General features: G+C 34.0%; 1 long non-coding RNA gene across 1 annotated transcript in view; it reads left to right on the forward strand.

Annotated features, from left to right (window-relative positions):
• The first annotated feature begins 492 nt into the window (after positions 1-492).
• The window catches only part of LOC123801071 (uncharacterized), a 116,039-nt gene continuing 89,440 nt past the window's right edge, over positions 493-27,091 (forward strand). The window contains exon 1 of the long non-coding RNA XR_006782099.2: positions 493-723. This is a non-coding gene — a long non-coding RNA (uncharacterized LOC123801071). The remainder of the gene's footprint in view (positions 724-27,091) is intronic.

The raw sequence follows: 27,091 nt of genomic DNA on the forward strand, positions 1-27,091 counted from the left end.
ATGAACCAGAACTTCAGGCTGCCATCCAGACCATCCTTACTCTTCCAGCCAATCTTGTGTTTGGGGGATGACGGGCCATTTAAAACACGCAGTGCGTTCTTACCACAGAGCGTCAGCTTCTTTCTTCAAGTCATCCCCTGCCCGTTGCAAGTTTTGAATAGATTCCGGTGTTCTGAAAGTCAATTCTAACACTTTTTGCCAGCTCATTAATTACTGCTGGGGAGGAACAGAGCTCTAGAATTAGCATGCTTAACCCCTTACTCTTCTTCTCTACCTGAAAATATACTAAGTATGTGTTGATCTGTTTATTTATCGCATGCCTTAGCATCCAAAAATGAAGCACAAATGTAGTGATTTTATTTTGCTCATCATCTGGCCGTGGTAGTATAAATCATGCAGGCCCAGAAAAGAATAAAGCAGGACAGTAAACAACAGAAGATGACCATTAAAAATCTAACACTAAACTTGGAGTAGTAGTCCAGGGAGAGTATTCTTGTTAGGTTGTCACTCTCCTCTTTACTGCAGCCAAGTTTCCAAGCAGTTCTGCAATTCCCTGGGGACTTACTATTACGTCAGTTCAGGGAGAGGGGAAAAACAAGAGCCGTGGGAGGTAGACTACTACTTAAAGTCTTGTTCCCAGAGAAGTACACATCACTTGTGCCCCAACCTCATTTGGTTACATGTCTGCGAAATACAGTTCAAAAGCAGAGAGAACAGATTTTGGTGAGTTACAAGCAATTTATTCCGTGGAATAGTTAGAATTGGTTTCCTTCCTGGTCATTACTAAAGAATGGTGGTTAGTTTTCTTGGGAAGAGTAATTCACTTCTTAGGAAGTGAAATCCAGGAAGAGAAGGTGCATATGGTAAGGTCTGGAGACAGGTAAGAGTTTGGAATGTTTCATATCTGAAATATGGCATGCCCTAAAGGGAGAGTAGTGAACATGTTGGATAAGTATGCAAGGACTAGACCAAACAGGATATTTGTGCAATATTTTATATTATAATTATATATTTATATTGTATATCATATGTACAAAATTTTTAAAATTGTATTTGTGTTGCAATGTGAAGCTTCTTAATAGATATTAACCAAATGGAAAGTGAATTGATTTTACATATTTTAGGGATCACTAACTCTGTAAATGCAGAATTAGCATGAAGCTTAATATATTCATGATCAGTGAGGAAGCTTTGACTAACAGAATGGCAGTGAAGATAAAAATAAATATATTATGTTTAGAAGTAAAATCAATAGAAAATACTGATTTTAGAAATATTGACACAGACTTGCAATTTTTAGCCTGAAAAAAAAAATTGTTTCCAAATAATTGAAAAGGTATCATGTAGTAATGTTCTGTGTTACTATTTGAGGTCATTCTTTATACAGTACCTTCCATAGAATACATTCTTGATACGTACATTTTAAAGTAATGAGTGCTTTTTTAAAAAATATTTTATTTATTTGAGAGACAGAATGAGCAAGAGAGAGCACGAGTAGAGGGAGAGGCAGGGAGAGAGGGAGAAGCAGACCCTGTGCTGAGCAGGGAGCCAAATATGGTGCTAGATCCAAGGACCCTGAGATCATGACCTGAGCCGAAGGCAGACGCTTAACCAACTGAGCCACTCAGGCACTCCACGAGTGCTTTCAAAGACAGAAAAAGTACAACACTAGGGGCAGAAAAGAGAAGAATAGATGGTGCATATGGAAGACATTCAGCTCAATATAAAAAAGAATGGTCTGAAAATAAGAAAACGTTTTAATATGAAACCAGATGTTTTAAAGCCAATGGCCTTTTCATAAAAGGTGTTAGATTATCTGAGGTTAGACACGGAATCACAGAGAAATAACTACCCACTTAGTGGAAGACTGAAAAGCTCTGTTCAAACTTAATGGACAAGGAAACTTTGTGCTTAAATAAGTATTTGAAAACAATGTAGACAAAAAACAAAGTCCAAAAGGGAGACAAATCCTGGCGAGTCATCTTAGTACTAGCTAAAAAGATTGCATATGTCCTAGCAGGTAATGTGCCTGTGGCAAAGATAAAGAGCATTCAAACTTGCGTTCTATACATGTCATTCATAATTTTCCCTAATACTATAATAAATATGCATATTTTATTTAAAAGAGGCAGTGTTTAGATTCCTCTAATATGACTTAATTGATGAGCCAATGCATTTTATACTTTAAAATCATACTTTTTTGTGGTTAAATCAACCTGAAAATTGATACTTGGTATAAAAATGTATTTGTATTTTAATATTTTTTGAAAGAATTATTAGAGCCTTGATTGAACCTATTACCTACTGTGAAAATGAGAAGGATTTTTAATTAGTTTTATTGAAGCTGTGCAGATAGTGATAAATGATGAAAATCTTTTTTTATTATTGCTTGTTTTTGTTATTAATAATTGTATAATGGAATTCAGTATATAACCAGTTCACCTCAATTGTTTAATTTTCAAAGTACATTTTACTGAAATACGCTTCATTAGAAAAATTCAACTTTGGAAATGGAAAATCCCTTCAAATCCGAATGGCAGTTAAATAAAATAGTTCAGGTTGATCCTCTCCTCAAGGGAAAGAAAGAGTGGGTCTAAGTCAAAATACAATGGGAAAAGAGGGGATTTGACATAAAATGTTGCAGAATAATGTGACATGTGTTCATAGAAGTTTCATTAAAAACTCAAAAGAAAATTTCTTTAAATTGGCACTCAGATATGAGCATTTGTTCAAACAGCAGAATTCACATTGTAGTAGTTGCATAATCAGCAAAAATGTCAAACATTTTCTATGTTATTCCTTTTTCCCCTCTCTGTTGCAGTGACAGAAGTAAATTGAGTTTTTATGGACATCCTCTGTTGGGATCAATAGTGTATTTGACAACTATCAAATGGTAGAGTCCAGGGGTCTAATGTTTTACTAAAGAGAAGGATTGGCCAGCAAACTGTGACAAGGACCCTCAGAAATAGTGTTTTTGTATCTGCTGATACTGGATTTTAAGGAAAACTATTTTATTTTATTTACTTTTTTATAATAATTTTTATTATGTTATGTTAGTCACCATACAGTATATCCTTAGCTTTTGATGCAATGTTCCATGACTCATTATTTGCGTATAACACCCAGTGCACCATGCAATACGTGCCCTTCTTAATACCCATCACCAGCCTATCCCAATCCCCCACCCCCCTCCCCTCTAAAGCCCTCAGTTTGTTTCCCAGAGTCCACAGTCTCTCATGGTTCATTCCCCCTTCTGTTTGCCCCCCCTTCATTCTTCCCTTCCTTCTCCTACTGATCTTAAGGAAAACTATTTTAATCTAAGTCTGTAACTACAGTCAGCCACCACCATCATCTCCCTCCCAGTATGCTTTCCCTTATGTACAGGGAATTACAGACTTGCAAGGATTCTTCTCTCTGTAGAACATTTAGAGAAAAGGGATTTTGACTCACAGTGGTTTTTTGAGTCAGCCCATTGTAACAGTTAGTTCTTTATTTTCTGATTCTGGTCAATCTGCTTGGTCCACTTTTAACATTGTTGCCTAATGTGATCTGTATGTTATAGTTACTTTCCTCCATAGTTCTGATGCTTCCACCCATCTACCAGCCATGTGTTCTAGCTTCCCTAGAACACCACCACCTTTGGTCCACTCCAGGTAGTAGGCTTCCACAGAAAGGTTGAGCACAACAGATGATAATTTCAGCATCATCCAGAATGTGGTGCTCTCCTTTCCTAGTTTTTTGAATATGTCTAGCTCTGCCATCCTAGACTCTTGGCCTTCAATTGCATATCTCCAAAATGTTCCATTAACTTACTGAAACCTGAACAAGAAAATATGGAAATTTTGAATTACAGCTTTTCTGAGCTGCCAATGTCATCAACCTATTTGGTATACCCACTTTAACTCATAACCAGAGAAATTATATATTTTTATGTAATTAACTGTTCAAGCTTTGAGAATAATGGCTGTGGATTTTCCTGTTACTAGGATTACTATGCTTGGCCTTCATTCCCATTAATTCATTGAAATATATACCCTTTTCCTTCCTCTCAACCTTTGGGTGCCATTTTATTTTTAGGTGAATTTCTTGTAAATAGTAAAAATATACATTCAGCTTCACTCAATTTGATTCCCCAGCAAGGGTAATGAAGGCATTCATGTTTAAGGTGTTGACTAATATTTTCATTTTTATTACTGCTATCTCAAAAAATGGTTTATTCCTGCTAGCCATTTTATTTATTATTATATTTTATTTTTATAGTAATTACATCATATTATAATTATATTCTATTTTTAGATACCCTAAAGTTGTATATGGAGATATTTAAAATATACTTTTATCAATATCAAGACACAACCTTTTGATAGCCCAACTTTTGTCCTGGGGATCTGTTATAGTAACTTAATGAGTTAAAGATCCTCATTAGATAGTGAATCTCTTAGAACTAGAACTTTGCACTATTTCTATCTCATTTCCCAGTGTCAGAACAATTTATGAGATAGGAATCCATCAAAATCCTAGAGGAGAACACAGGCAGTGAACTCTTTGACCTCAGCTGCAGCAACTTCTTGCTAGACACGTCTCCAAAGGCAAAGGAAATAAAGGAAAAAATGAACTATTGGGACTTCATCAAGATAAAAAGTTTTTGCACAGCAAAGTAAACAATCAACAAAACCAAATGATGCCCGACAGAATGGGAGAAGATATTTGCAAATGTCTTATCAGATAAAGGGCTAGTATCCAAAATCTATAAAGAACTTATCAAACTCAACACCAAAAAACCAAATAATCCAGTCAAGAAACGGGGAAAAGATATGAACAGACATTTCTCCAAAGAAGACATACAAATGGCCAACAGACACATGAAAAAATGCTCCACATCACTTGGCATCAGGGAAATACAAATCAAAACAACAATGAGATACCACCTCACACCAGTCAGAATGGCTAAAATTAAGAAGTCAGTAAATGACAGATGTTGGTGGGGATGTAGAGAAAGGGGAACCCTCTTATGCTGTTGGTGGGAATGCAGGCTGGTGCAGCCACTATGGAAAACAATAAGGAGCTTCCTCAAAAAGTTGAAATAGAGCCACACTATGACCCAGCAATTGCACTAGTAGGTATTTACCCCAAAAATACAAATGTAGTGATCCAAAGGGGCACCTGCACCCCAATGTTTATAACAGCAATGTCCACAATAGCCAAACCATGGAATGAGCCCAGATGTCCATGGACAGATGAATGGATAAAGAAGAGGTGATACACACACACACACACACACACACACACACACACACACACACTAGAATACTACTCAGCCATCAAGAAAATGAAATCTTGCCATTTGCAATGACATGAATGGAACTAGAGGGTATTATGCTAAGCAAAATAAGTCAGTCAGAGAGACAATTATATGATGTCACTCATATGCGAAATTTAAGAAACAAAGCAGAATAATAGGGGAAGGGAAGGAAAAATAAAACAAGACAAAATCAGAGAGGGAGACAAACCACAAGAGACTCAATCATAGGAAACAAACTGAGGGTTGCTGGAGGGGAAGGGGGTAGAAGGGTGGGGTAACTGGGTGATGGATATTAAGGTAGACATTTAATGTAATGAGCACTGGGTATTATATAAGACTGATAAATCACTGAACTCTACTTTTGAAACTAATAATACACTATATGTTAATTAATTAAATTTAAAAAAATTAAAAAAGTAAAAACGTACTTATGGACAAAGTGCCAAAAAAAAAACCCCCCAAAAAAAAAAAAAACCTTCATGCCATACAGACTGAACTCAAGGAAATAAGAATAAAAAGATTATCCCCTAGATCCTATTGCAATGATCTTCAACTCTCCTTAACGGTCATATCTTCTTCAGTACCCATCTTTTATTCAGCAATGCAAGCCTCTCCATTTTAGTTGATCATGCTAGGAAATAAATCTACACAATTGTTCATTTCTTCCTCAAGTTGTCTTCATTGTTTCTATAATATTTCCCTATTCCAGCATATATTTGAATTACACTCTGCCTTTCATTTAGTTTGTGGCTGGATTCTGTTTACCCATGGTCTAACTACTACCTTCCTTTTTCAAATCTCTCTCAGTCCATGTCTCTTCAGAATTTAATTAATGGTTAATTTTCTATTCCATGCATATGCATATGTTCAAAATGAACATTTTAAAACTACATTCAGTAATTATCAATACTTGCTACTAAGTAATAAGAATACAGAAAGTATGAACAATGGTTTTATTTGCAAAGAACATTCAAAGTTTAGAATTACCTGTATTGAAACTAAACATATTCTTGGGCTATTATAAAAATGTATTTTCACATTGAACAAAGTTAATTAAAATATAATATCCATTCAAAGGATATAAGGTCTCACCTGACCCAGGATTAAATTGTATAGCTTCAGTTGTTTGTTTATTTATGAGAACTGAATCCTAGAGGATCATTGATAAATTCAAGCATCCAGAGGCATGTGTTCTCAGAAATAATTGAAGAAACTGGTAATGTTTAATCTGGAAAAAAGAAATATTGTAGGGCCTGTAATAATTATACTCAAGTGTTTGAATAAATTTCCTTGAAAAATTAGACCACCTTACCTCAATGAGAGGAACTCATAACATAATTGAAGGAGATAGAAATTAATTCATTATGTGAAAGGACTATTAGATGTCAATAAGTGAAATTGGCCAGCTTGGAAATTTTTATATCTCCAGTGAGTGGAAACATTCAGAGGCTGGATAGCCATTTATTGAGATACTTCAAGAAAAAAGGGGTGGTGAGTGACTATGTGATTGATTGATCACCTCAGATCTGTTCCAATCCTAAATTATTGAGTCTGTGAAATAGCTTTAGTCTCCTCCTCTTGTTCCTAGCATCCTCATTTTTACTTTTAAAATGTTTATAGATTTATAATAGTATTATAGCAGTCTAATGGGATTATTTCCTCAGAAAACAAATGAGTAAACTGAAGGCAGCAATACAAAGTGATTTCTATAAAGACCCATAAGGAGTTCCAAAAATGGAAAATATGGTAGGTTGGAAACTTAAACCTACCCTAGAATGATTAAATTTATTGCAGGTACAAACCTAAATATAAATATGATATAGTTATTTATTTCACTGAATAAGTAGAAATTTCAATTTATGGAAAAGAAGATAATTACTGCAGGAGAGAATATTTGCTATTATTTAAGGAGCTAACTAAGGGACCACCATTCCTTGGCACATTGTGAGATTCTATTTATAGATTAGTTTGTTGCTGTTTTTAAAAAAAGTAGGGTTAAGGTTAGGTTTAGAGTTATTTGTAAATTGATAAGTCAAATAATTAAGTGGATAACCAGTTTTTGATATCCCATTCTAAGTATGACATTGGTAACATGGTCCATTGTTTATTTTAATAATGCACTGAGGAAAGAATTATTATCCTTCTGATATAGGTAAAACTTTTATCCATCAAGAATGGTCCATGATGGGGCGCCTGGGTGGCACAGCGGTTAAGCGTCTGCCTTCAGCTCAGGGCGTGATCCCGGAGTTATGGGATCGGGCCCCACATCAGGCTCCTCCGCTGTGAGCCTGCTTCTTCCTCTCCCACTCCCCCTGCTTGTGGTCCCTCTCTCGCTGGCTGTCTCTATCTCTGTCGAATAAAAATAATAAAATCTTTAAAAAAAAAAAAAAAAGAAAGAAATGGTCCATGAATGTTTTTATGAGGAAAACAATACATGAAAGAACATATGATACATATGATACAGGAAAATAGGACGATAGGAGAAAAATTGCCTTCGAGTCACTTAGATCAGACAGCAAGTAGGGAAGAACTTAATCTCAATATTTGGACAGTCATATGAAATGGGAAGCTAAAGGAAGTGGTAAAGGAGAGAGAGACATAACTGAAAGCAGCACATGGATAGGAGAGATCAGAGCATGATGAATACTTTCAAAATTGTAGAATTTGGGAAGGAGATAAAGTCTGGAGAGGAATTCTAAGAAGCTTTCTGAGTAATGAGCTCAGAACACCCATGAAGGTCTTTTTAGGGAAGATTCAATTAAAAAAATATATTCTTTGGGGCACCTGGGTGGCTCAGTCAGTTGAGCGTCTGACTCTTGGTTTCAGCTCAGTTCATGAACTCAGGATCATGAGATCCAGGCCTGCGTCTGGCTCCACACTCAGTGGGAGTCTGCTTGAGATTCTGTCTCTGCCCCCCCAACCATGCTTTTGCTCTCTCTCTCTCTAATAAATAAATAACTCTTTAAAAAATAAAAAAAATAAATATCATTCTTTATTGTTTCTGGAGTCAGATTTGTGTTTGTATTAAATTATATTAAGTGTAAATAAATTTGTGTAATATAACAACATGTAGAAACTGAGCCAAAGAGGAATCTAATGTTTTATAAATTATTTTCTTCATATATAATTCTAATTTCAAAATCCAAGTTATTACCAAAGACTTTATTTTATAATTTATTTTCACCTGGATGTTTCCATACAAAATTGTTCCAAATAATTATCTTCAGAAATTGATTGGGCATTTTGTACCTTTGGGCCAGCTTAAGCATAGGTTGTACTCTATAACACAAGAGAAATGCATAATGATTAATTATACTTGGTCACCAGATAAAATAATTAAAAATCCATTATAATAAGCACTAAAATGTAACTAAGTTAAGAATCATGACCTATTATTTAAACTTAAAAAGCAACATAACTTGAAGCAATTACAGGTAATCAAACTCTATTTGAGAATTGTCCCCTTCCTCACACAAAAAATTTGTTCAGAGTTGAAAATAGCATCTTTGTTTTTTGGTAGTTTACTGACTCCCCGCTGTATATCTTCACCTAAAGTAGCATTTTAGAACAATTAGTGACTGTAGAGATGATTATAATGTCACAAATGTGGGATTATGACTTTAGCTAAAGAATAAACAGCAGGAGGAGAAAGTCTATTAAGGAGTAAATATCCTCTTTCCAGAGAAGTATGGTTTGCAATTAGAAAGAAATGGGAACAAGAGAGAACAAAAAGACTCAGTTATAAGCACTTATAAATTTTATATTGTTGTTAGTTTTTATCAGGAAAATATTCCTATTAAGTAAACAATCCACTGATAATAAAAAAATTAGAACATTATAATTTTGAGATGTTATTCTTTCTCTAGGGAAAGAGAATGAAATGTTTTTAGAATGGCAAAAATGATGGAGTAAAACATAACTAAAAAGTTTGAAAAATACCAAGTATATATGTAACTATTAACTTTAAATGGCTAAACAGGGGCTCCTGGGTGGCACAGTCGTTAAGCTTCTGCTTTCAGCTCAGGGCGTGATCCTGACGTTAGGGGATCGAGCCCCACATCAGGCTGCTCCGCTGGGAGCCTGCTTCTCCCTCTCTCACTGGCTGTCTCTCCCTCTGTAAAATAAATAAATAAAATCTTAAAAAAATAAAATAAATGGCTAAACATACTTAATTTAATAAGTTGAATGAAAAGCTCTGCTAAAGTACAAGGAAAGCAAGTAGACATCAACAATTTGAAATAGTCACCTCATCCATATCATAATATAAACCAGATTAAACAAAAAATGGATAGATTCAAGGTCCAGTCTGTGCAAATATTTATTTCTTAACTTAGATCAGTATTATTTTTCAAATAATGTTGAAAAAAAAGAGAATATAGAATGATAGATACGTAGATAGATAAATAGACGATAGACACAAAACGATGGTGGGAGTCAATTGAGGTCATAGATCATGTTTTTGAGGAAACTTCTTCCAAATGTAATTTCCTTCTAAAATCTTTTATCTTCAATTCCCTAAGTAAAATATATATTTACAGTGATTGAAAGAAAAATATTAATATATCTGAAGGACAGGTAGAATTTTTAATTAAAAAAAAGCAAAAGGAAATCTTAAACTCCTAACTTCATGTTGTAATAAGTAAATTCCACATGAAATAAGATTTTTGGCTGACAGTTTTTAGGAAAAAAAATTGGAATTCTAAAAGAGATAGAGAAACATGATACAATAATGACCAAATAAGGAACCTGAATACTAGAGGGAAAAAAAGCAATGAGTTCTCATTCAAGAATGTTAAATCCAAGTTAGTTGTCCCTACAGTAGACTGGGTAATGGAGAGAGTAGTAGGAAATGAGGTTGGAGAGAGGACACAGCTAGATCATTTTATTAGGGTTCTCCAGAGAAATAGAACCAATAGGATATGCATGTATGTGTATATGCATATACTTACAGATACACGTACAAACACACACGTACACACACAAAGAGACTGATTTTAACGAACTGGCTCATGCAGTTGTGGAAGCTGGCAGGGTTAAATCTGTATGGCAGGTCAGCAGGCTAGAAATTCAGGAGTTGATGCTATAAATGTGAGGCAGACTTTCTTCTCCAGGAAATCTCAGTTTTTGCTTCTATGGATTTTTAACTAATTGGATGAGGTCCATCTACATAAATGATGGTAATACCTTTACTTAATGCCAACTTATTGTAGATGTTAACCATCTAGGTTAACCACAATACCTACATTAGTGTTTGGTTAAATAACTAGGTACTATATCATAGGTAAGTTGACATAAAACTAACCATCACAATTAAGTAGAGACTTTGGGACTGTGTCAAAAGATTGGCATTTAGTCTAAATGCCGTGAGAGGCTTTGATGGGTAGTGGGCAGATGGAAGGAAATGTCCAGACTGTAAACCTGGGGCCTAACAGCAAGATATTTATATTATCTGCTTATTTATAACAGTGGTTTGGAACAGTAATAGACATATTTCAAGGATGGTGATCAAGTGGATTGATTATGAACTCATTTACTTAAGAAAACTTCCCAAGCATCTCAAGAAAATTCTCCCAAGCAAGGCTTGGAGCAAGGCTCCCAAGAAAGATAAAGAGTTCATTTCTACAAGTGTTTATAGAGATAATTTATCAAAATACTCAAGGAAAACTACAAAGATATTTCCTTAGACTGAATTTTTGCTTTGTTTGCTTTTCAAATTTCCAAATGTTCTTTTAAAAAAAAAAAAAGAAATTCAGATAAATACAGTATATTCCAATTAAAAAAAGATAAATTTGCATTGATTTTTTTCAGTATAAACAGATTTATTTTACTATCTAATCAGTGAGAAGATGCTGCATATATATTTTTAATAGCTAAAACAAAAATTGAAGATGGATCATCGACAGTGGGAAATTGGACTTAACAATTATGGAACACAGGGATAGAATAACAATGTAGGTGCATTAAAACATATTATGCTTTTATGACTTTCCTATCCTATATTGTTTTTCTTAGCCTAAAAATATTATCTCCAAGTCTTTTCTAATAAGCATAATTAATTTTTTTCTCCATTTCCTAGGTATGCTAAAATTATGTACTATCACCACTATTTTAAAACTCATAAACTATTATTTAATTCATAGAAATTGTTTTCTTAATATGAGTTATCTAGCTTATAAAAATTATAACTCTGCATTCATATTGAACTCTTTCTTTAAGGACTCAAATAACTTTAGTCATTAGCTAATTGAACCACCAAATAATTACATCCTTGTAATTTATAAAGCATTTAATGGTTTCCTTCCTTTCCTTCTTGGATATTAATCTTTATTTGGATTAAAAATATGATACTTTGATAACATCTATTATCATTCCATTATTTGGAATGGCTTAGGTGAAAGTAACTCAATTCTTAACAATTGTAAAAATAGCAAAAAATTTTTATAAAGAAAATATAGGGCTTGTTTCTATATTTAGGCAGTCTATTCAATACTAGAATTTCATTTTATTCACAATCATGATTCAATGGTAGGCAAGTTCATAGACTGGAAAGACACATGGAAATGTACAGTACAGAGTATATAGAAGGTAAAGTGTATGTTGTAAGTTCATCATAACTAGCATACTGTCTTTTGGAATAGATTGGTAACTATAGAAATGGACTTAATCATTTTGAGGAACTCATACTTGACTACTTTAACAAGAACATACATCACTGCTGAAGTTGCAGGGGAACTTGGTTTGTATGGATAGTTGTTTGACATTAACACTGTACTCCAACCTGACCCAGAGAGTCTATCTTCAAACACGACTCCCGTGGTACATTTCAACTCATCCTGTGTGGTTGGTTCCCTATTGAGTTCATCTATAGCTTCTATCTTTGCTTTTGGAGACCTTTGACTTCAGAAGTTATTCTGAAGAAAAAATCACAAAGGTTCTAAGAGTTATAGATGCCTCATAACCTCTACTTAAAAAAAAAAGTTCTTGTGATAGTATTACTAAGGTAGGACTCATTAGTAGTATAGACTAAAGTAAGAAAAGTCTACCCAGAATGTCACAATAAATAATAATGCAATCGATAAAATTCTGTTATTTTTATATAAATTTTATATTTATATTCTGTTATATTCTGTTTTTATATTTATATTCTGTTATATTTTATATTTTTCAAAATATAATTTTAGATCAAGTTGTAAAAATGTGTAAGAGTAACCTAACTTACAAATTATTCTTGCACTTAGTATAATATTAAAGGATTATTTAGAAGCCACAATATTGTAAATATTGCTCACAAAATCCATAGTAAACTATTTTAATCTTTTTATTTTCATTTTTTTGGGACAATGCCATTTTTTCAATGTTATAGAAATGATACCTTCCTAATTAATAAAGAGATTTACAATAAGAAGTTAAGGAAACTTTGTAGATTTTTTGTTTTCATAAAATAGCAGAGGCAGACTTATCTACTCACTCATGCATTTAACAAATACTATGAGATATCCTACTGTGTGCCAGGAATACTGCTAGATACTGGGAATGAAACTGTTGAACCAAAAGAAATACAGTCCCCACTGCTATGGAACTTTGGTCTAATGGATGCACCAGCCTTGGGGAAAACAATAAATACACTGCTACAGATTGAGATATGTTCTAAAGGGAGGCAAAGGAGTTCTGTGAAAAATAAGTTAGAAAAATATCGTGATTTTGAATGGGGTGTGGGGGTGAGGAAAAGCATCTGAGGGAAATTTATAGCTGCCTTAAATTCTGATGTTTGAGTGAAGTTAGAAAGCATAATGTTAGGTATCAAAGATTTGGCTTAAAGGAAGGACTAGTGCAGAAAGGAGGGAAACAATTTAAAGAACCTGTGGTTCAAGAAAACATGGAATGTTGGTGGAATTGATGCAGGGTCAGTGTGACCTGAGCAGATGCAACCAAGAGCAGATTCAGATTCATAATCAATCAGGATAGAGAGGTAGGCGGTTATCACATCACTGAGCCTTTAAACCTTTTGAAGGAATGATTTCTTTATCCAAATAGCAATGGAAAGCTGATGGAAATGCTAAAAAAAAGTGAGTTAAATCATCAGTTTAAAAATGTTTTTGGCTTTCATGTGTAAGACCAGAGTATATGTACAGAGACCAGCATGAGGAACACAAAAGGTCAGCCATTGAGATGGCAAAGAAAATCTGACTTTGGACTTTGTACATTGACTATCGTTTGTGAGAAAGAGGAAGAGGAATGGATGAAGGACTTCACATTGTCTGGCTTGTACTTCACTTATTTCCAGTATTTTGGGGGAGCTGGTACTTTCATAGGATAATTGGAATTTAGTTTTAGAAATCATTTGAGATGTCGAGACATTCAAATGGATGTGTATCTGGTAGCTAGTCAGGTGTACGAGTTGGTAGCCTAGGAAGAGGTATTGGCAAGTATATAAATGTGGATATTATCCACTGATAAGAACCACGGAAGCTCTAGGGATAAGTGATTTTCCTAAAAGGAAAGCAGAAGACAATTTGATAAGAGAGCCTGAGATGATACCATTAAAAAAAGGGATAGGCTCATTAATTCCACTTTTAGGGTTTAATATTAATAGAAAAATATTTTTCTCAACACGCTCATTCTTGGAACCCCTCCCATGTTCTTACTCAGTTTTATTTTACTCTTAGTATTCTTCGCCCTTTAACATACAGTATAATTTGCTTATTTATAATAATCAACTTTCTATTTTCTCTGACAGCAATGCAAACTCCAAAAAGGAAAATTTATCTTTACTGTTTTTTCTTTGACAATACCTTGCACACAGTTGGTGCTCCATGAATATCTACTGAGTGAATGAATAAGTGAATGAATACTCATTCAATTGTAGAACAGTGATATGTTTGAAATCATTGAGGGTACATGATAGTGGAATTCTTTGTTGGAAAAGAGGCTGGAAATGATGTCTGTGTTCAGGTTATCATAGGACCTTGAAGACTCTGTATTTCAGAACTTTATCATTTAGGTGATTTTAACCTACTAAAAAATTTTATAAAAGAAATGACACAATAAGACTGGTATTCTAGAATGGTATTTCTTGTGACAATATGAAAACTATTGGATTATACTAAAACATTTATAAATATGACTTAGAGATCTGTCCAATTCCACAGAAACTTGGAAACGTTAATAGCAGTTTTGGCAAGAATGTGTGTAAGTTTTATCATTGCAATCTTGATAAAGCAAGTGATGAATGAACAGCAAACCTAGAATTAGGAAGCAATTTAGTACAATGGACAACCTAGGGTGCGGTGTGTTTGTGTGTGTATGTGTTAAAATGTGTCACAGAGAGGAGACTTAGGATTTACAATCTGTTGTTCATTTTTTTTTTTTTTGGTATGGATTTTGTGTGCAAAATTCTAGCCATTCCTAACTAGCCTAGGTCTCAACTGTCTCTCAAAACTTAGCTGGTTGAGTGCGGGACATCCTTGTTTCATGCCCTTATGTATTGTATGGGTATATAACCAATTACTGTCAACTTCTGTCCCCTGCTCAGTCTGGGTATTTCCAGCCTGTAAGCTGACACTCAGAACATCTGGATCCTTGTGTTATGTTGAGTCCACTTTCCATTTTCGTATTGAGAAGTCAGGAAAGAGAGGAAAGAAATTGTGCTCCCTTTCTTTAACCACTAACCACTTTAATCACTATAATAGTGATTTGGGCATTTACCTGTTTTCATAGGAAAGCATAACCACATTCACTGGGGAATAGTTCTTATAATCATTTAAAATTTTCTTCCTGAGTTCTGAATTATAATGTGTCCCCACCCACTACCCTGACAGAGATAGTATGGCTGATTCATCAGTGTATTGAGCTCTGAGTATGTAATAGGAGAAGGGAAAGAACAATATAAATTTCTATCCACAGTTAACTAGGGGATTAGTGATAAAATAATGCTAATAAACCAGGCACTGAAAATTGGAAAACAGCTATTGTATGAATAATACACTTTCTTATGTCAAGGACAAATAAAACCTCTGAGATACCCTAGGTGAAACTGAGTGATGATGTTTCCACGCTACCACTCTAGTCCCCTCCCCACCCTTTCACCAGCTCTGGAATCCAAGTTAGCAAGTAACACGCAAAAGTAAATTTGATTGCTGTAATTTGGCATATCTACTGTTCATGTGTCTCATCATATATTTATTTGATAATTTCTAGAGCACTAAACGAACACCAATGATTGTGTAGGATTTTTTTTTTTTAAGTTAGCAAGGCCATTCCCTTCTGTCACAATCCCCATGCACATTTTCCGTATGTTGCACCTTAACTTATGGCAATGTTGCAGACCTCTATGTAGATACACGGTGAGGGTTTGGAGTTACAATGAGTGTATTTCAACCCTATCCCAATCACTTTTTATACACCTCAGTTTTCTCACTGAAAATAAAGATATCATCTATTGAGTAGAGTGCTTTTGAGGAGTCAGTGACATAATCCACGTAGGGCACATAAACATGATGCCTAATTTGGAGAAAGCCTTCAAAATGACATATTACTGTGGCCATTAGCATAGCCAGTGATCATTATCAAGAGTACTACATCACAAATGTATCACTAAACAGGAGTAAATGTGTAATCAACAAGTGTGATTCAGTCAGAGAAGCGTTCAGATGACATTTTTTGTTGTTGTTTATTTTTGGAAAATCTGTGCTGTCACATGTGGCATGTATCTATGTATATTTATGTCTTGCCATAATATATATTCTGCATTTGCTTTTCCATGTTTTCTGACATTCTTACCACTCTTTAGGTATATACATTTTCTCCAGGAACTTCTTTTTTTTTTTTTTTTAAAGATTTTATTTATTTATTTGACAGAGATAGAGACAGCCAGCAAGAGAGGGAACACAAGCAGGGGGAGTGGGAGAGGAAGAAGCAGGCTCATAGTGGAGAAGCCTGATGTGGGGTTCGATCCCATAACGCCGGGATCACGCCCTGAGCCGAAGGCAGACGCTTAACCGCTGTGCCACCCAGGCGCCCCACTCTCCAGGAACTTCTGAAAGTACAATTGCAATACATTCTATGTAATAGAAACAAGATATGAAAAATAATTTTGTTAATTGATTTCTTAGCAAAAATTAGGGAACTAAGGGAGTGAGGGACAGGAATAATCAGCTTTACTGTAAGGAAGGGAGCAATAAGAGGAAGATGACCTTGAGCAGTGACTTGTAGGAAAATACGGTAATTGGAACCATAGTCATAGAGCACAAAGACGCTACAAATAAAAGTATGAAGAACAAACTCAGAGCCCCACAGATTAGCCCTAGACCAGAACATCCATCTGTCTGTCTATAGTGCCAGATTCATTGACAGTAAATAAAAACAAATAGCATTTAGAGTAGAAATACAGACTATATCTTTATTAATATTTCATAACTCATTTTAACTATAAATGAGGGTTTTAATAATTCTTGAATGATTGCGAAATGGTTTCTGTTATGAAATATTGGCAGATTATCATGCATGCAACAAAGGTTTATTTTGATAATTATTTATATTATTACATGTAGAATTATTGACAAAAAAATCTGTTTGAATCGCTTCATTTAAGGAAGTGTTTATAAGTAAGGAATACATAGTTTTATCTCTAGGGAGGACAAAATTTAATGAAGAGTAAATTCATTGTATATCCAAGTATGAGAATTATAATATTTTTTCTCTATTTACTTGGGTAAAAGAAAGACAGACTTTATAACATGTATATTATTAATCTGTTGCCAGTCAAAAATAGTTCATTATAAAAAAAACAACATTAAGAAGACAGAGAATCTGAAGAGTACTGAATGCAAACTTTTGTTTTACATATAAACAACGTGAAGTACAAATATGTGTGTCATGTGGTTCAGATCATCCAGAAATAGATATGTTCATATTTACATTTTAATTTGTTTATATCTGTATTTGTATTCATATTATTAGTACTATTAATATTAATTTATGATATTAACTTCTAAACATTGCTTCACACATTTTAATGCATAGTAGTCAGTATAATATTGTTTTATTTTTAAAATATTCTTTTTTTAAAGATTTTGTTTATTTGAGAGAGAAAGAGAGCACTAGATAGAGCAAACACGAGTTGAGGGCAGAGGGAAAGGAAGAAGCAGGCTCCCCACTGAGCAGGAGCCCAAGGAAATCCTCAATCCCAGGACCCTAAGATCAAGACCTGAGCTAAAGGCAGATGCTTAACCAACTGAGCCACCCAGGCACCCCTCAAAATATCCTTCAAAAGATTCTAATTCTTTTGCTTTCTTTTTATTCCATGTTATCACTTTTTTCTCAACAGCTTTTATATCATATTGCTTCTTTCTATATTTTCTATATTTCTATATTCACTTTTCCTAAAAAATGTTTTACTCTCTGCCTCATGATTAATTTCTTCAACTATAGATTAAAAGAGGAATGTAACACTAGTATTAAAGGTGCAGAACTATTCATCCAAGTGACTGTAACATCAGTTCTTCTGGAAAAATCTCCACTAACTACTTATATTATTTTGGGTTAGTTCATTAATTTACATAATACTAATACTTACAAACTAGGTGAATTGCTTTAGTCTCTTTTTTACTACAAGATATTTATATTTTGCTTATCAGCTTGAAAAGCTATCAGCTGCAAGTAACAATAATCTAATTAAGAGAGGCTTAAACTATACAGAGCTTTATTATCCCACTTAACAAGACTGCTAGATGGAGGTGGTTGCTGGCATCAATTTTTCTGCTCAACAAAATCATCCAGGATCTGCTCTTTTCCTTTTATATTCCTCTATAATCCCAGCCTTTGGGTTTTTTTTTTTCTTTTTCTTTTTCCCTTCCTTTTATCGCCTCATGGTTACAGTAGGACTGCCACAATCTTTTGCATCAAATCTATACTTCAGGTCGGATGAAATAAATGGTAAAGGTAGCAACATAAAGCTCCTGTCTTGCACTTTCACAAGAAAGTAAAAGTTTTGCCAGAAGTTTCCCAGCCAACTTGCCTTTTTGTTTCACTAGCTGAAGTTGGGCATATTGTCTCTTTGAACAAAGTGGAGAAAGGGGAGTTGTAAACCTGTGTTGGCCAAATAATGGACTGTGCCTGCCATGGTATCTTCTATGGATACTTTGCTATTTCTAGCTCCTGGACTCTGTGAGGACGTTAGCACTGTAACCAACTTATCTTTATGTGATTGTGCCTAGTACTATTGAATTGTTTATAAATTGGAACATTTTTTTCTGTTCTTTATCTTAAAAATCACCCTCCTGTTCTGGTCTCAGGCATTAACAATGATTGATTTAAAACAAAGGAAGAGGGAGACCCATGTCATCAGTCCTTCTTAGCAGTGGTTCTGAATCGTTTATTGAGTTAAACGATATCTAACAATCTGCTCTCTATTTGTCAGGTTTCTCTTCCAAATGTAGACACTGATAGCAAAGTTCTTTTTTTTTTTTCATTTTTACCAGTGAATTCATAAAAGTTTTTAATATTGACAAAGACCCTAAATAAAGCTCCAAATTTTTGCCATTGTTAAAAAAGGTGTTAAAAGTGATGAAGTGCATTAAACCAACTTCTTTTACAAATACAATAATTATAGCACATCTGGCATCATTTCTGCTGGCCCTGCCCTGCTGTTTTTCCTCAGTGGGGACGTGGGCTGCAGATGTTGCCGATGCAGCTGGATAGTCACCCACATTCTATCACCCTAAGGCACAAGAGCCAGAGCCAAAACCAACTCAAAATTCCTGCTGCCAAAAACCTTCAGAACAGCAGAAGTGCCTTGAAAACAAATAGGTCCTGAATCATCAAAACTCAGCTTCATAGAAATTATTTTATTTATAAAAATAGGCCAAGAAGTATAAATTGTTTCATTTTTCCTATAAAATATTTATAAAATTTTGTTATGAAATTCTCTAATCATTATAAACCACATTATAAATATTATCTATTTTATCCTCTGGATCCAACAGAAAATGATTTTATTTAGAAGAGGATTTAGTGTCTATTCTCCTGATGCATGTGTATATCTAGAAAGTAAGAGTGCTTAAGATATTGTGAAAAAGATGTTTTCCTCTGAATTGAGAGTTATATTTTAAGAAATAAAATACGTGTAAAAGTATTAATATATATGTTATATATTAATATATGTGATGGGAATGAAGCTACTTTCACTGTATTGTGCTCCCTCTTCTCTGACAGCTAAAGAAAATTTAATAAATAATTTCTTCTAGAAAAGCCAAGGTTTAGGTTTGCTAGTAGTCCTTTCTTTGTCTCATCAAAACATCATTATAAGATACTTCCCCATTTTCTTTTGGTAAAATCAGATCTTGAAGTACTATACTTCCCTTTCACTCACTTTCTTCTAGATTTTTAAACTTTCCTGCTAATTAGTTTCCATAGTATTAGTGATAAAAATAAATTAATGCAATGATTAATTCAATTACTTACTTGCCATAATGAAAGGGTATGATTAAAAGTGAAACAATTTTCTAACATGTTTATGTATAATAATTAATTTCATATTTAATCCACTCACAACTTCTGTATTATTTTCCCATTGCTGCTGTGACAAATTACCACAAACGTAGTGACTCAAACTAACACAAGTTTATTATTTCACTGTTCTGCAGGTCAGAAGTCTTAAAATCAGTTAGTCAACAACATAGCTGTGTTTCTTTTGGAGGCTCTGGGGGAGAATCTAATTCCTTGACTTTTCCAGCTTCTGGATGTTTCCTCCTTTCCTTGGTTCATGGCCCTTCCTTCATCTTCAAAGCCAGCAATATCTTCAGCCTTCTCTCCTTCTCTTCCTCTTATACTTCCATCATCATATCTTCTCTGACTCTAACCTCTTGCCTGTTTCCCTTTTTTAAGGACCGTTGTGACTACATCGGACTCACTCAGACAATCCATAATCTCCCCACTTCAAGATTATTAACTCAGTTACATTTGGATTCCTTTATTAAGAAAAGGTGCATATTTACTGATTTGGGGAATTAGCATGTAGACATCCTTTGGCTTCCATTATTCTACCTACCCAACCTTCCCTTGCAATTATCACATAAAATTTTACATAAAAAGGGCTGCCTCACATAACTACCTATCACTAGTTCACTATCTAGATGGGAATGATCTAGAAGTGAGCTGAAAACAAACGTAGAGGAAAAAATAAAGTACATGTCATTAATTTTACATTCTTTATTCATGGAAGAATGTATTGATCCTACTTTGTTAATAATTTGTCATGGCTTGATTTCCTTAACCACAGAGATTTAGATGGAGAACATTATTTGGAGAAGAAAGTGCTGATGTAAAAGCAGTTGTAAGTAGAGACCAAGAGCCTGATAGTCTTCCTTGGGCCAAGGATCAAATTCCAAAGAGTCAGTAAACTCAGGTTGTATATAAAATTCGAGTATGCATGTAGAAACGCTAAAGTATTTTACCATATTCATGAAGATATGGATTCCCCAAACAAACAGTACTACTGTGAAAGAAAGAAAGAAAGAAAGAAAGATAAAGTTATGATAACAGTTCAAAATTATCCCATCTAAGAAACTCAGCAGGATGATTTACATTTGGGAAATATTTCTAAAGAAGATTCTTCAAGTAATTAAAATTATTTTGTTTGGAACAGGAAGCACTTGCTATCTGAAATATTTACTTACAGAAAATATAGTACTAGTGATACAAAATGCTTGCTGTTTTTCTTACCAAACAGACAACTTTCTTTTGGAGTCATTGATCATTTCGCTAATAATTTCATAATGTTATTCCTAAAAGAACAATTATATAGACTATAAGCATTATGGAAAAACACATTCAAAATATGTTCATATGGTGAATCTTCAACTTTGAAGCCTGAATGGGGTTTCTGGTTATACATTAGGCTGAAGTGAATCCTTTATTTGGGCACACATTTGACTAATGCACACATTTGACTAAGACAATACAGAAATTCTATTGTGCTAATCAACGAGTTATCTTTCTTGTCTCAAAATATGTGAATATGCTTTAATTAAGCCTCTAATTGCATGCTGATTTTAATGTGTGTAGAAACAAATTAAGAATAATGAGATATTAAATAAAATGGTAAGTTTTCTTCAGCTCTAGAATTTGTAGAACTTCCTTCTCTTGATAAATCTAGAGATAGTTGTGAACATTACTTTAACCCTTGACTTCATTTTATGTTTGTACAGCACCAAGTATAATTTTTCTATTTGCTCTTTCATGGATCTCTAGTTATCTTTATTTACTTTTGTTATGAAAAATTTAATTTGACCACATGTTTTTCTTTCTTAGAAATTTGGGATATAAGCAATCAATCTTTACACTCCATCGTATTACCATGAATTAAATTAGTTGTCAAGTGAAAGGACTATCAGTTCAAATGCTTCATTATGCAATATGCACATTATAATAGAAGAATTACCTTACTTGCTATCTATCATTTTCAAGCAGTCTTTAAAAAAGACATAAGCAGATGTCAGACATCTGAAAGTTTCTGGTGACAGGTCATTTTGAAAGAAATAATTTAAACTTTGAAGATAAAAATGGAAATATGTAGTTGCCTTATGCTGTCATGGAATTCTAAAAAAAATATAAAATAATCTCCCTTCTTAAGGTTTTTGTATGTTTTGAATATACAGCTCTATGTTTTATAGGTTTTACATCCATGACAGGGAGAGGGAATGAATGAGAGAGAAAAGGAGGGCGAACTATATGAGTTTTACCATGTATAATATCCTCAATGATTTAAAAAAATATTTTAAAGTGTTTACTTAAATTCCAGTTAGTTAGCATACAGTGTACTGTTAGTTTCAGGTGTACAATATAGTGATTCAACACTTCCATACAACATTCGGTGCTCATCACAACAAGTGCACTCCTTAATCCTCATAATCTAAAATTCCCCGAGACTAGATTAATAGATCAGAATGCATTGATTTTGTTTGGAAGGAAAAAATCGCACATAAGAAATTGGGATATTTCTCTTTTAAATGCTAAGTGAGGATAACAAGCATGTTTGGAGTAAGAGGTCACAAAGATAGGATAAAGTAATATGAGCTAACATTTATTAACTAAACCAAATGCTTTATATAAACTGAGTTGAGTGGTTTATCTTTAAAATCTTTTTTCCAGCCCTCTGATACTAAGCTTTAGAATTAACTAAATTTCAGACATAACAGTGACTAGGCCTATACATGTTAAATACCATGTAAACAGTAATATAGCTAGTAAGTTCTTAAGATTTGGGATTTGAATACATTCATTCACTCAACAAATGAGTTAAGCGGGTGCCAGAACACTGAGGATGCAAAGTCCTACCCTCATTGATTCTACATTCTACATTCTACAGGAAGAATCATACAGTAAATGGGTAAAAATTTAGTAGATCAAGTGATGATAGATAACAAGAAGAAAAAAGTAAACAGGAGATAAGAAATTAAGTGAACAAACCTTACAAATATGTGGGGGAAGAACATTCCCTGCAGAGAACTAGCAAGTATAAGGCATGTGGGTCAAGAAAATAAAAATGCAAGAAGCCAGTATTAAGACTCTGCGGTGACTTATTAGGTGGGACACCAGATAATGTGTGGCCTAGTTTTACAGATCATAGTAGGGACTTGAAGTGTAGTCTGATATAGGAAGACATTAGACAATTTTGATCAGAGAAAGGACATGCCATAGCTTACATTTTAAAAGGATCACTACTGGCTATTGGTGGGATTGGGTTGGAAGAAGGAGTGAGATAAGTACAGAGGCCAGACAGGGGCTAACTAATTGTCTGGGAGACAAAATATATTTGCATGTACAAAAATAGTAGTGATGAAAGTGTTTAAAACTTTGCAACCATTTAAAAAATAATCTCTATAAATTTTAGACATTGATGAGAGATACCAAATAAGTTTATGTCGAAGTCTGGAGGACTGCAACATAAAAATTTTGATAAAGGTAGAGATTTTAATTGGAAAGACCTCAGCCCTGGGTTTGGATGAGAAGGCCTGGGGAAAGATCATAGTTATAGAATAGAGCCAATGACAAAACTTTATAGAATTGTTAGAGAATGATTTAGTATCAAGCTGAAAAGGAGGACATTGGAAAAGGAAGTTAAGGTTAAGTGGGCAGTGAGTTCAAATGGAAGCAAGTAGAAAGTGTTAACCTAAAATGAAAGAAATATGATTTCTTCTTAATTGGCTAGGAGTAGGAAGTAGTAGGAAGTGCTATCTTTAAAAATCAAAGAAAGTCGATTTCCTCTTAATTGGCTAAGTAATTTGACATGTTAGTTTATGTTAGTTGAGTATCATGAAATAAATGGTGGATTTTGTTGACCGTAACAGTAAGAGTATCAACAGAAAAGTGGGGGACATAAGCCAGTTTGAGGTGAGTTAAAGAGTGGAAATTAAAAACCGTCTTTAAATAAAAATTACATCAACAAGACTGACGCAACAGTAAACTACCAGTTTTCATACCAAATGGCTGGCATTTAATAAAATAATCACTAAACCTCCAGGAAGACCAAATGACAAGAAAGAAAGAAAGAAAGAAAGAAAGAAAGAAAGAAAGAAAGAAAGAAAGAAAGAAAGAGTGAATGCAAATATATTACAGAGGCAGTAACTGATGTGGGGTATGTGAGTGAGTTTATTTGTTGATGTTGGCTTTCTGTGGGGGGATGGTTATTTTTATACAGAATATTGTGAGTGGGGAACTAATTCTCAGTAAAATAGTGATTGGTGTTATAAGGAAAGTGAGAGTAATTTAAGGAGTAATGCTCTTCTGAAACTTGAAGGAAATGGAGATTCAAAGAACAGAACACAAGTAGAGTGGATTTTTTTTTTTTTTTTGATAAATGAAGGGACTTTTTTTTTTCTATTGTAATAGAAGAGAAGAAAGAGAATGGGTGAACATGTAGGTAGGATTATATGTATGGTAGGATGAATGATGTCCCCACTAAATTTCTATGTGCCAATATCTGAAACCTGTAAATATGTTATCTGCCGTATCAAAAGGAATTTTGAAGACGTGATTAAGTTAAAATTCTTGAGATGAGGTGATTAACCTGGATGATCCTGGTGGGCCAAAATGTCATCAAGGGTCTTTGGAGGCAGAAGGGTCAGGATAAAGAGGGAAATACGAAGATGTAAGCAGAGATCAGAGTAATGCCATTGTTGGAAGAGGCCCATGAACCAGGGAATGCAAGCAACCTCTAGAAGCTTAAAACCAATTCTCTCCCAGCGCCTCCAGAAAGAATGTAGAGCTGCTGGCACTTTAATTTCAGTCCCTTAAGACACACTTTTGGAATGCTGACCTTGAGAACTGTAAGAGAGTAAACTTGTGTTCTTTCAATCCACCTACCAGGAATTTGTTAGCAATAGGAAACTATTACATTAGGTTTGATTGTGGAAAGATAAGGAGATTGCAACTAAGCATTTCTTTCTTATAGAAGAATGTACCTCCTGAGATGCACATAGAGCATTCGAGAGTAGGAGGTAATAGGACAGAAGAGCATGCATAAAAATTTTGTACAGAAGATGAAAAATTTAGCCAAAAAAGGAGAAGCAATGGAGTTTCTCAGGAAATGAAAGAGAAAACAGTCTCATCATGTGTATAGGTTTTACTAACCAATATTCATGGTCTTGGATGCAGAATAGAGACATTTCTTATGACTAATCTAGAATTGTTTTCAATGTGGTAAAATGGAGTGAGGGATGCACAAGTGATTTGAGAACATTGGCTGGAGAGTGAGTTTTAGGATGAGCAATGAATCACGACAAGAAGTTCTGAAGCCAGAAAAGGGTTGATGAATAGTGCTCCAAAAGGTAAAGTCAAATGGTTTAGAACTGAATAGGTTGATGGTTTGTACCAGGTGTGGGGGGGAATTGGATGCATAATTATAGAATACAGTAATCAGAGTGGGTAGCAGTGAGAGACAGAGTCCAGGATTTTGGATGATTTATCATGTTCACTTTACTTAGTGTAAAATCACTAATAAAGGTACAGAATAATAATTTAAAAAAAGAAACAGGTTTAAGTTAAGAACAAAAGTCTTCATTCAAGGAGAGCAAATCACCAAGAAGACAAGTGGCAGCAAGAAAGAGGTAGTGGAGAAGATGGTGCAAATGGCATTTTCTAGATGGAGATGACATTTTTCTACAGGAGTAATTTTTCAGAAAGGAGGAATTAATATTTGGAAATTCACAATGAGAAACAAGGATGATATTATTGCAATCTATGTAGTTGAGAATACACGTGTAGATTTGAGAAATGTGTACAAAACCAGTTGTTAAAAATAATCATTCGTGAGGTAATGAATGATTTTAAAAACCTCTTTTCATAAACAGGACATACCACAACAATAACGCACAACAATGTATCATCACTGAGATTTCCTTACTTCACCAATAATTTATTTTTACTAGAAATTTCTAAAGAGAGATATAATAAGAAAATTATTCTTCCTAATAATCTGACAAGGATCTGCTTTAACCTATTATAAATATGTAAAAATTTCTTAAGGTATGACTGCAAATAGATGCCATCGGTTGATCATCTGTTTTGATCTATATAATATCTCACAAGGGACCTCTGCGTGCTTCTACTAATCGCAGCACAGAAATTGATACTAGAGTAATAAAAACACTGTGGGAAACCAATCCAAGCCTGCAGTGGAGTTGTATTTTTGTTTTTTCATCATACCCTTAGGTACAGCAGCTTTGGACAGATATGGACCCCAAAGAATTAAAGGAATCTTCAGACAGCAGGGCCACCAACAAAGAAATTCATTTCTATTAAATTTTGGCAACCCAGGATTTGAAACTTGGGGATTTTTAGTAGACCATAAAACTCTCAATTAATCACATTAATTAAAGCATTTTAATTAAAGCAATCATTAATCCTTGATTAAACATAAATCAATACCTCATTTCTAAACTCGGCTTATTTACAATAAGAAAGGGGATAAAGTTCATCAAGTAAAAATGAGACAAATTTTAACATTAGCTCTGATTTTGTTCTATAGCTGAAATGGAGCTGCTGGAAGTGCTGCGACTTCTGTAATCGTGTCAGTAGGCGTTGTTTCATGATTCATATAACTAAGCATTTTTTTTCCTACCATGTTGTCACTTTAGTCTCCACGGGAAATTAGTTATGTTATAATCATTCTGTTTAAATTGCATATTTATTTCTGAAAATATATAGTGGATTACCTTGATGCCATGTCAGGAAAGACAATTTCCAAAGTAATTTTCAAAATGACATATTAAAATGGATTTCTTCCAATTTAAGAGGTAGTTGTTAAGTTGGTTACAAATTTTATTTAATACTTTTATGGAAAAAATGGCTCAAGGACAATTTATTCTTCTGAGGGGCATATGTTTATTTAGCAGAAATACTATCGTCTTTATTTGGAGTTTGGTTAAGCAGAGACATTATTGTGAAATTATAAATAAAAATGCAAAATCTATAAGAAATTCAAAACAAAATTAACCGGATAATAGATTTGCAAGACTAGTTGAAGAGAACAAAATGGCAGCAAGACTCAAGTGTATCCACTTAAGTGTTACTTTATTCACTTCTCTAATCAGATTAGTCTCTCTGCAATTTCCCTGAAGCCTTTTAACATCACTTTACATATGAGTTAATTCCAAAGCTGTATAAGGATAAAATGAAGGTCAGTGTGAGGCTCTGTATGACTCATCACCTGATCTCTCCGAACTTTATGTATAAAATTCTAAGATTAAAAAGTCACATTTTTCTTGGTTTGGCTACCGGCATTCCACACGT

The sequence above is a fragment of the Ursus americanus genome, chromosome 10 (assembly GCF_024610735.1).
Source record: "Ursus americanus isolate L20-20 chromosome 10, mUrsAme1.1.p, whole genome shotgun sequence".
Taxonomy (NCBI): Eukaryota; Metazoa; Chordata; class Mammalia; order Carnivora; family Ursidae; genus Ursus; species Ursus americanus.